The sequence below is a fragment of the Lygodium microphyllum genome, chromosome 25 (assembly GCF_053477565.2).
Source record: "Lygodium microphyllum isolate KBCC chromosome 25, Lygodium_microphyllum_v1.1.10, whole genome shotgun sequence".
NCBI lineage: Eukaryota > Viridiplantae > Streptophyta > Polypodiopsida > Schizaeales > Lygodiaceae > Lygodium > Lygodium microphyllum.
Genome location: NC_141159.1, coordinates 113430170 through 113441979, shown reverse-complemented (window position 1 = coordinate 113441979; position 11810 = coordinate 113430170).

Below are 11810 nucleotides of genomic sequence, written 5' to 3'. Positions count from 1 at the left end.
CTGACAATCAGAAGAGTATGGAAATCCAAAATATTGAATTGTTTCTAAAGGCTGCAGATCCTTTACTTCAAGAGAAGCTAACTGATCGGCTTGAAGATCCTGACTCTGAGATGGGATTGAAGACTGCTTGGAGTGATGTCACTGAAGTAGTTAATATGATTGCTCGAAGAGAGCGGATGCGGCTAAGGTGGGGATCTACCTCTGCACCAACTAAATCCATGAAGGACCCTGTTCCTGTATCTTGACCTCCTGTTTCTATGGCCGAGCAACCAAGAAATCCTGTTGTTCCACCTCCAAACAAGGATGTCATGGACGAGCTTATCAAGAGCATGCGGGATCTCCATCTTAATCTAACGGACATTAATTCCAAGGTGGAAAGGCTTGATGTGAAAGTGGAAGAAAGAGGACGGATAACTACCCAAAGACTCGTACAAGAAGGTTTCAAAGTGCATTCCATGAAGCTAAAGCACAAAAATTAGTCTTTTGGAAGGATGGTAAAATTCATGCAACCGAAATCGGGCTTCCTCTTGAGCCAAATTTCGGTAACGGTGGCATGAAGAAAAGACTAGAGGATTTGGCAACAATAACAGCCTATGCAGCTGTTGATGTAGCTATCTATGGGCTGCAAATTGAGCCAACTAATGAAATTGTTAAATCGTGTAAAACTGATGCAAAATCTAAAGTGTGGATGCAAGCCTTAGATTGCATGGAGAAAGGCAAGGTAACCAAAGATGATTTAACTACTGCCAGTCAATGTATCCGAGGAAGAACCGGATAGACCGAGCTAGTTGATTCATTTTCAACTTTCGCTCGGTTGGCTGAAATTAATAATCATGAAGCTATGATAGAAGAAAAGAGAAGAAGAGATGAAGATGTTGCTAGTCCCTCCTCTTTGGGGCCAACTAAACATGTGACAAGAAATAAATCCGATCGGTAGAAGGCTACTGAAAATCCACCACCGCCAGAGCTTGATATGGGAAATGTCCCACAAGCAAAGAAGACGGAAGGAAAGAGAAAAGGCAAACCTCCTGGCTACAAGTTGTAGTCTGACATAGAGACTGCGACGGATCTCAAGCAAATCCTAGAAGAAAGGATTCTTGGAAGCATAATTGAATTTACATCAGGTGAAATTCTCAGAATTGCAAAACGAGGATTTCATGATGTAATAATGATGTAATTAAACAAAAAAGACAATATGTTGGTGAGGAAACTGAAGAATCTGTGCATGCTTTTTTGCAAGCACTTCATGTGTATTTGCAAGATGAAGAGAAGCTGAAAACTCAAGGGATTCAATTGGTGGCAATCAAATTGCAGCCATAGAAGCCAAAGATGAAGACATCTATGAAGCAGAAATTGAAGAAGCTATTGCAGAGAATGTTATGGTGGGGTCTTCTCAATCCAAAGAGTAGCCCATGCATAAGAAAGAACCTCGTCTTCACAACATGCAAGAAGAAAATGATGCTTATTTTATTCCTAGTAGTCTCTACTCCCGTACCCATTGGGCAAGGGCGACCACCAAAACCGTTGTCAAGATTGGAGAAAGAGAGACTCCATGCATTGCCCTTATAGACCATGGTTCAGAAATTAACGTCATATCAAGAAGTCTCTATGAGAATGGTGGATGGCCCATAGATGTGGACCCAGGATGGCGCATGAAAGAAGACCAATAACTCCTCTGGTGATCTCTATGCGGCATGTCCTTATGTACAAGTTACTATTGGTAATGTAAAAGATGAATTTCATTTCTTTGTTCAAGATTCTTACAGTTATCCTATCATTCTTGGTCAACCTTTTATTTTTGAGTCTCGTTTGGAGACAAAGGCCCTTGATGATGGTTCATCATATGCTCGGATAAGAAGTAAGGATAATGACAAAGCTGTCCAATTTTTGACCGTATGTGTAAATCATCACCGGAATGGAGATCGATTGAGAGATCATCCTGTACCTCCTAATGCCCGAGAATTTAAGGGTTCTCGGGTAGCACTGCTGTAAGTGGAGGCTATGGCGGTGCTTCATGTCATAAAAATTTACCTCCACATGTAAAGGGGGCTATGCTAAAAGCTGACTTGCAGGTTTTTACAGCCAATAGTGTGGGCTGTTATAAACAGTTTTCAGCTATGAATAGGGTTGAAAGAAAGCATTTATGTCATGTGGAACGAGAGCTGAAGCAATTTGATGTTTTGGCTGAAAATGAAGAAATTTCAGGGCTATTTCATGGGATGATTTATAATGATACATTGGATGAAATACATGAAGTTGTTCATACAGAAAATCAAGCTGAAAATCAGTCCATACAGGTATGCACATTGGATATTTATGACATAATTCAAGAATTTGCAGATCAAGAAGCTTTTGGACAGCCAAACAAGGATGAGGTAAGAGTAGAAACAAAGTATATGATAGTTGACAAGAAGATCAAGCCGGTGGCTACTCCACTACCTCCCAAAAGTGAAGGACTGGTAGAAAGGGTATCCAAATAGCCAAGCCTTCGTGATCCCAAAGATATTGGTCACCAATTTACAGCTGAAAGTTTACAAGAGCTAAAAATTGGTGAAGAATCTTTTCTCTTGCCAGAGCTGAAAAGCAAATCTTCATGCAGATATTAAAGAAACATGGAAAAGCTTTTTCATTTCAGCAACATGAAATTGGCTATGTGGATCCAAGTGTTGTGGCACCAATGGTGATCTTCACGGTCCCACACGTTCCTTAATTACTGGAGCTTTTAAATGAAAAGATAAAGATGCGAATACTGGAGCCATCTTCAGCTCCGTATTCCAACCGATGGTTTACCGTGCCTAAGAAGAATGGATCTTTGCGATTCATTCAAGATTTACAGCCTGCCAATAAAGTCACTATTAGAAATGTTGGTTCAGGGCCAATTGTTGATGAATTTGCTGAGGCTTTTGCAGGTAGAGCAATTTATTCCATGGGTGATTTATATTCCGGCTATGACCAATTTCAGCTTGCTTTGGAGAGTTGAGACATTACCACACTGAAGATGCCTCTTGGTTTAGTCCGCATGTGTACTCTACCTCAAGGAGCTACAAATTTAGTAGCTCACATGATGAATGCCATGCATAAAGTATTGAGAGATTATATTCCCCAACTAACTCTTCCTTTCCTTGATGATGTACCAATCAAAGGATGTGAAATTCATGAGAATAATGAAGAACTCAATGAGCTTGGATGCTGCAAGTTTGTTTGCGATCATATTAATGATTGTGCTCAAATCTTGTCTAAATTGGAAGAAGTCCATCTTACTCTTTCAGGTGCTAAATCTGTTTTTGGAGTCGAAGAAGTTCTTGTGGTAGGGCATATGTGTGGTCCATATGGCTGAAAGCCTTCTCCAACCAAGATTGATGCTATCAGCAAAATGCAGAAAATATGCATAAATGTTTCCGAGGTGAGAAGATTTCTTGGAGAATGTGTTTTCTATCTTATTTGGATCCCACATTTTGCTCATGTTGCTGAAAATATTTATCAACTACTAAGAAAAGGCCAAAGGTTTATATGGGAAAAAGAGCATACTCAAGTTATTCAAAAATTGAAGAAATTGTTGATTTCTACCCCCACCTTAAAGAGGGCTAATTACTCTAATGGATAGCCTATCATACTCACAGTGGACACAAGTCCTATTGGGATAGGATGGGCAGTTGGTCAAGATGATCTTGAGGGCAACAGATATGCAATTCGCTTTGGAGTGAAGGTTCTTAATGAACGTCAAAGAAGGTATGCTCAAATTAAAAGAAAACTTTGGGGAGTTGTAACTGCATTGAAATGTGACCGGGAATACTTCATGGGTGCACATGTAATAGTTGAAACAGATTGTCTTGCACTCTTAGGCATGATTGCCAACTGCTCCACTCCCGACATAGCTATGCTAAGATGGATAGCCTATATTAAATCCTTAAATCCTGATTTGAAACATATTGCAGGAAGAGATAATCCAGTTGCAGGCATGCTTTCGCGTGCCAGATATAAGGGCAAAGAAGAGATGATGGATGAGGAAGAAACAGAGTCTATATTTGCTAAAAATGATGCTATAATTGCAGGTTCAGATCTGAAAACAGCAAGTACAACTGTGCCTAATGATGGTTTGACTGTCAAAAATGTAGGTACATTATTAATTATAGCAAGTACAATAGAATCAGCTGCTGTAACAAAATTTACAGCAGCAAAGAAAGAAGAAACAACCATGGAAGGATGGTAGGCAGCTGAAAGACAGCATGCTCAATGTTATGGTTTGTTCGCACTTTAAAGAAGAATATTATGCATGTGATTGGCTAAAAATTGGCCAATTTCTGAGCACTATGAAAAAAAGGAAGATTGGACTAATGAAGAGTTCAAGAGAATCAAGAGAAAAGATTATGGCTTATTTCTCAAAGATGGCTACCTTTGGAGGTATGCGAAAAAGAAAGGAAGAGTTCTTGTTCATGTCTTGGGTGACAAGAAGTCTCAAAGACAGGTCATGCATTTCAAGAATCGCGTGGTGGGGGGAGTTGCTCAAGATGCTGTGCCGAACACACACAGAATGCACAAGGAGAAGCTCACTCAAGAGACAAGAAGAGAGATGGAGGCCAAAACGTTTTCTTGCTGATTTTTTCTTCTTCTTCCACACTCTTTACAATGTACACAAAGTATAGATAAGATACAACATAAAAGAAAAGTGGCCTACTAAGTCAAACAATGCATAACCGACTACACTAATCGACTGGCGCTATAACTATGCCAGCTGTAAATAGGTGTAACAACTTGAATATAATAAGTAATGAGTCAGTGGCCATGTGTGAGTCATAATGACCACCGACGTGCTAAGTGTAGACGTGTGGACCCATCTAACCAGGTGGTCCATCATCAATGTCCGCATGTGTTGAGCTTGTCATCTCAACACTCCCCCTCAAGCTCAACTGCATCTCTGCAACTCCAAGTAAGCTTCAAAACTTTTGAAGCTTCTCTGTACCCAACGCCTTTGTGAAGATGTCAGCTATCTGATCCTGTGTGCTGATATACACCAAGTCAATCTCACCTGCTAGTATCTTCTCTCTCACAAAGTGGTAGTGTACCTCAATATGTTTTGTCCTGGCACGGAACACAGGGTTCCTAGCCAACTGTATACTGCTCATGTTGTCACAATAAATGACAACTGGGCCTTCCACCTGCACATCCAAATCAGCCAATAACTTTTGCAGGCATACTACCTCACATGCTGCAACAGCAGCACCTCTATACTCAGCCTCTGTACTCGACAAAGCAACTGTAGATTGCTTTTTGCTGCTCCAAGCAACTGCTGCACTACCAAGAGAGAACATGTATCCGCTGGTAGATCTTCTATCAGACATACTACCAGCCCAATCTGCATCTGTATATCCAAACACCTGTACATCTGTACCTGCCTCATAGAAAAGTCCATAATGTAATGTGGACTTCACATATCTCAATATGCGTCTGACTGCATCCAAGTGTGGCTTTCTAGGTACTTGCATAAATTGACTCACAAGACCAACAGTGTAGCTCAAGTCTGTGGCCTTGTAATGGTCATGTAGATCAAACTCCCCACTATCCTCCTGAACATAGTAGGGTCTTCTATCTCATCCCCAACATCAGCACTCAACTTTACATTCTGCTCCAACGGGACTGAAAGTGGTTTGCATGCTGTCATACCATACTTGGACAACATATCCAAGCCATACTGTCTTTGGGACAGCCATATACCATCATCACATCTGATCACCTCAATGCCAAGGAAGTACCTTAGCTCACCTAAATCCTTCATCTCAAACTTATTCTTCAAAAAATCCTTGACTTCTGCAATCCCACTATCACTGTCACCTGTAATAATCAAGTCATCCACATAGATGACTATGATGACCAGACCTGCATCTCCCTTTCTCACATAAAGTGAGTGATCAGCATCAGAAACATAAAAACCAATATTGACAAGATACTCTCTAATCTCGTCAGACCATGCTCTAGGTGCTTGCTTGAGCCCATAGAGCGCCTTCTTCAACCTGCACACATATGTGGGATGCTCTAAATCTTCATAACCTGCTGGGTGATCCATATACACTTCTTCCTGCAAATCACCATGCAAGAAGGCATTCTTCACATCCATTTGCTGCAACCTCCAACCTTTGGCTACTGCCAAAGCAATCACACATCTGACAGTTGCCATCCTAGCAATTGGACTGAAGGTTTCATCATAATCTATGCCATATGTTTGAGCATAGCCTTTTGCAACCAGCCTAGCTTTGTACCTGCTAATAGAACCATCTGGATTGTGCTTAATCTTATAAACCCACTTACATCCAATAGCTTTCTTTCCCTTTGGCAATGATACTAGATCCCAAGTCTTATTGGCCTCTAATGTAGCCATCTCCTCATCCATTGCTGCATCCCAATGAGCATGACCAACAGCCTCCTCAAAACATGTGGGCTCAACATCCTCAACTAGTTTCACCATATAAGCATAATGGTGAGCTTCATAACCTTCAAAACCAAATCTTTTAACAGAGTATCTCACCCTGCTAGACCTGCGTACCACTGGATCACTCAATGGAGTCTTTGCATTAACACGTGCTCTCTGCATACCTGGAGTCCTCACTGAAGGAATGCCAAGCTCATCATCCAAGCTCTCTAAGCCATTGGAGTCTCCATCAAGAACTGCATCAATGCCTTCTGACACTTTATTCTTTCCTTTGTCTTTACCTGTAGTGCTACTAGATGCACCTGAAGATGTAGAGGTACTCCTTAGTCTCCCAGACCAAGGACTACTAGATGATGTCTCTGGTCCACTAAGAGTCCGTGATTCTTGCTTTTCAGCCTGCACATGAGTATCATGATCATCATCAACATCCAATGCATCACCACTAGATGCATACCAACTGCTCATTTCATCAATGATGACATCCCTGCTCAATGTGAACTTACATGTGGCAGGGTTGTAACAGCGATACCCTTTCTGCTCTAAAGAGTATCCAATAAAGATACACTTTTCATCCTTTGGATCTGGTTTCCTCCGCAACTCATCTGGCACATGAACATACGCAGTGCAGCCAAACACTTTCAAGTGTGAAACATCAGGCTTCTTACCTGTAAAACATTCTTCGGGGGTCATACCATGAACTGCAGCTGTGGGAGTTCTGTTCATAATATAAACAACAGTATGAATAGCCTCAGACAAAAAATGCTCAGGCATATTCTTTTCAGCCATTAAGGCACGTGCAACTTCTGCAATATGCCTGTTTTTCCTTTCTACAACCCCATTTTGCTGTGGGGTATACCTGCATGTGAACTGTCTCTTTATCCCATGAGACCTCAAAAAATCACTGAACTCATTTGAGAGGTACTCTCCCCCTCCATCTGACCTCAAGCACTTTACTTTCAAGCCTGTTTCTCTTTCAGCTGCAGCCTTGAAAGTTCTAAAGTGCTCAAACGCTTCACTCTTTTCCTTCATAAAATATACCCACAGCTTTCTAGAACAATCATCAATGAATGTGACAAAGAATGAACTGCCTCCAAGAGATACATTTTGTGTAGGCCCCCAAATGTCTATATGCACAACATCAAGGATATTTCTTCTTACATCTCTATCATGTGAAAAAGGTTGTCTTGCCTGCTTATCAAACTGACATGCTTCACATACCTTCTGAAATTCTGCAACTCTAAATGTAGGCAAACCTGTAACCAACCCTTTGGACTGCATTAATTTCAGCCTTTGTACATTTGCATGTCCAATGCATTTGTGCCAAAATTCCATGTCTGCAACAACACCTTTTCCTTTGGCATACATAGCAGCATTCATAGTAGGGATTCCAACGTCGTCCAGAGTAAACATACGTCCAACTCTACTTCCCTTTGCTACCAACCTACACTTGTTATTGAAATCTTCTATAAAGCAGCCCTTTGCATTAAATCTGACTTGCAGCCCTTGCTCTACCATTTGACTGACTAACACCAAGTTCTTTGTAATAGATGGCACATGTAATACATCTGAAGGACTTTGTCTTACCATCATGCAAGGACAAGGGAACTTTTCCAATGTGTGAAATTGGGTGGCATGAGTCATCACCCGTCTGCACATAACCTGCATTCTGCAAATTCTGCATCTCTCCAAACCATTCTGCATGGCTGGTCATATGATTGGATGCACCTGAATCAACATACCAAACATCATCATGTGCTCCCTTTCTTGTAACAGCATTCAGCATATGCTGAATAACAAACAGACGTTCATTTTTGTCTTCATTCTGTCGTGAAGACAATGCATAGTTTCCTTGCTGCAACTTACCACTACGAATATCATCTTTTTTAGCATAACATTGGGCTGTAATATGACCTGTTTTGCCACAGTAGTGGCACACAATACTAGAGTTGTTAGAACCTCTGTTCTGCCATCCACCTCTTCCTCTAAAGCTCCCCCTGCCTCTAAAGTTACCACGACCTCCTGAAACCTGCATATCGCCAAATTGCTGATTCAATCTATTTTGCTGGTTGTCACTGCCACGTCCTGTACCACGGCCTCTTGAAGAGAACCTGCCACGTCCCCTTCCTGAACTGGAGTAGAAAGCTTGGACCTGTTCACCGCTTCTTTCAGATGTCTCACTCTGCATATTGATCTCTTCAGTGATCATAAGGGAGACCAACTCATCGAAATCTGGAAATGGCTTTCTGACATATATGGAAGTTACAAAAGACTTCCAAGCCTTTTCATTGTTAAGTCCACCCAAGGTAGACGACACCAAATCATCATCATCGGGCATTGCATCAATTGCTGCCAAGGCATTTGCAATGCTCCTTACCTTCAATGCATACTCATTGATAGACATCTTCCCTTTCTTCAATGTATTTAACTCTTGCTTGAGTTGAATCTTTCGTGCCTTTGTATTTACAGAAAACATACTTTCAAGTATGGTCCAAGCTGCATATGCATTCTCTGCATTTCTAATGTGTCCCAGCATATTATTGTCAATTACTACAGACAACCAATACATGACCTTTTTATCCTTTGCATTCCATTCCTTCCGTGCCTTTGTCTCTTCTGCAGTTGGAGGATCACTCACCTCCGGCTCCTTTTCTTCACCTGAAACGAACTCGTAGAGGCCTTTTCCAATAAGAAAGTTCGTGTCACGGAACTTCCATGAAGGGTAGTTGTTCTTGTCGAGCTTCTCAATGATGGGGCTTCCACTATTCTCTGCCATTATCACAAGAATAATACCAAACAACAAGCAAATCTTCTGCAACCCTCGACCTGTAGTGCACAACAATATACCAGACAGCTTTTTTCATTGTCTGCTCAACAATACATGCAATCTGCAACCAGTTTGTAGATAAACCTTGTGTTTACTCACTGGTAAACACCTTTGAACTTACAGATCTGAAATTTGTAACTTGCACACCCACTTTCGGTCGATACAGCCGAAGTCACAGCATACCCTGAAACTGCTGTCCGCAACCTTGCGCCTCTAAAACGGGCCCTGAAACGGTCTCAAATGCCCAAAATAACAGCGCTCTTCACGCACACCAAATCTCATTGCAATTTGAGATTTTTGCTCTGCCCTGCTTCCGATGCCTCCACAGGCACTATCCAAGAGAAAGAGTGGAAGGATGGGAGAGCTTCTTACCCGTGGCTTGCTTGCTCGAACCTTCCTTCTTCTCCTTTGCTTCAACCTTCGAAATCAGCCTCTCTCAGTGGTGCGGCTCTGATACCATGTCAAGAATTGCGTGGTGGGGGGAGTTGCTCAAGATCCTGCGCCGAACACACACAGAATGCACAAGGAGAAGCTCACTCAAGAGACAAGAAGAGAGATGGAGGCCAAAACGTTTTCTTGCTGATTTTTTCTTCTTCTTCCACACTCTTTACAATGTACACAAAGTACAGATAAGATACAACATAAAAGGAAAGTGGCCTACTAAGTCAATTAATGCATAACCGACTACACTAGTCGATTGGCGCTATAACTATGCCAGCTGTAAATAGGTGTAACAACCTGAATATAATAAGTAATGAGTCAGTGGCCATGTGTGAGTCATAATGACCACCGACGTGCTAAGTGTAGACGCGTGGACCCATCTAACTAGGCGGTCCATCATTAATGTCTGCATGTGTTGAGCTTGTCATCTCAACAATGCAAGAATTTCATGAAAGCCTATTGGCTGTCCATAGAGGCATATGGGGCACATTTGCTAAAATAAAAGAGAAATTTTGGTGGCAAAACATGTATAAAGACATTGAGCATTTTATTGAGTCTTATCATGTTTGTCAAATGTACTCTATTGTTAAGCATAGAGATGGGCTTCAGCCAACCCTTCCTTTATCCATTCATTACAAATGGGTTATTGATTTAGTAACCATGCCTACAAGAATTTGGAACATGAGATATCTAGTACTTGCTAGAGAAGATCTCACAAATCAGGTGGAAGGAAAAGCCTTGACAACAAAGTCTACTCAAGCCATTTGTAGATTTTTACTTGAATAAGTATTTTGCAGGTATGATTGTGTTGCCAAAGTAACTGCTAATAGAGGAGAATTGGATGCCGATGAGGCTCGCCATTTCTTTGCTCAATTGGGAATCAAGCTATCTCTTACATCAGCCTACAATCGTGAAGGCAATGGTAAGAGTAAAAGAGGCCATCAGCCAATTCTAAAAGCATTGGCAAAATCTTGCAGAGGAAAGATGAGAAAATGGCCTAGAATGCTTCCATTCGTGTTATGGGATGATAGAACTACCCATAGTGCAGTAACAGGTTATATGCCAGCTAAACTAATATATGGGCAGCAACCTATTATGCCTATTGAGGAGTCTATTGTCACATGGAGTATCTTGCCTTGGGATGAAGGCATAAATAGAGAAGAGCTGTTGATTTTGTGCATAAGGCAGCTTGAAAGAAGGTTAGAAGATGTCAAGGCAGCCATTGAAAGGCTGAAGGTAGCAAGACAATCCAAATAAAGATAAGGATTGTCACTATTGCGGAAAGTATGGGCATATTGCAAAGGACTGCTAGAAGAAGCAGGGAAACCAAAAGGGCAAGCAGCATGGACATTATGCTACGTCCAGTTAGGCAAATGACTCTGGTGATAGACTGTTTGCCATGCAGTGTCAAAGATAAGGCTGCTGAAAAATCATCTGATGATGCAGTGTGGTACATTGACTCGGGGGCGTCGAATCACATGACCCCTCACGGTGATTGGTTCACGGATATGGTGGCTGAAAAGCATGGCTATGTATGCACAGGTGATGACACACAGCATAGCATTGAGCATAAAGGCAAAGTGCCTCTTGTGGTCCATAATGGCAGAAAGAAAAATTTGCATGATGTATTGTATGTCCCTTCAATTACCAAGAACTTGTTATCTGTTGGTCAGATGACGGAGCAGAACTTGCAGGTTAGATTCAATAAGCATGGCTGCTTTATTGAAGAGTTTGGCAATGGCTGCAAGTTGATAGCTCGTGGTCACAGGAATGGCAGAATGTTTACTCTTGATGCTTCTTTGCCAGAGCTGAATTCAGCTATGTTTGCCCATGGTTCTGGCACTGTTAGGGATTTGAAAATATGGCACAAGAGAGTGGGGCATGTCAATTTGCAAAGGCTGCAAATTATGCAAAAGAAACAGCTAGTTACAGGTTTACCGAAGTTCCAATATTCAGATATTGGTCATGTATGCGAGGCTTGCCAGTTCGGTAAGCAGTCATGATGCCATTTGTCAGGCATGTATGACAGAGTACATGTCCATTGTAGTTAGTGCACTGTGATGTTTGGGGGCCAGCTCATAATGTATCTATGGAAGGTTCCAGATAGTATGTATCCTTCAT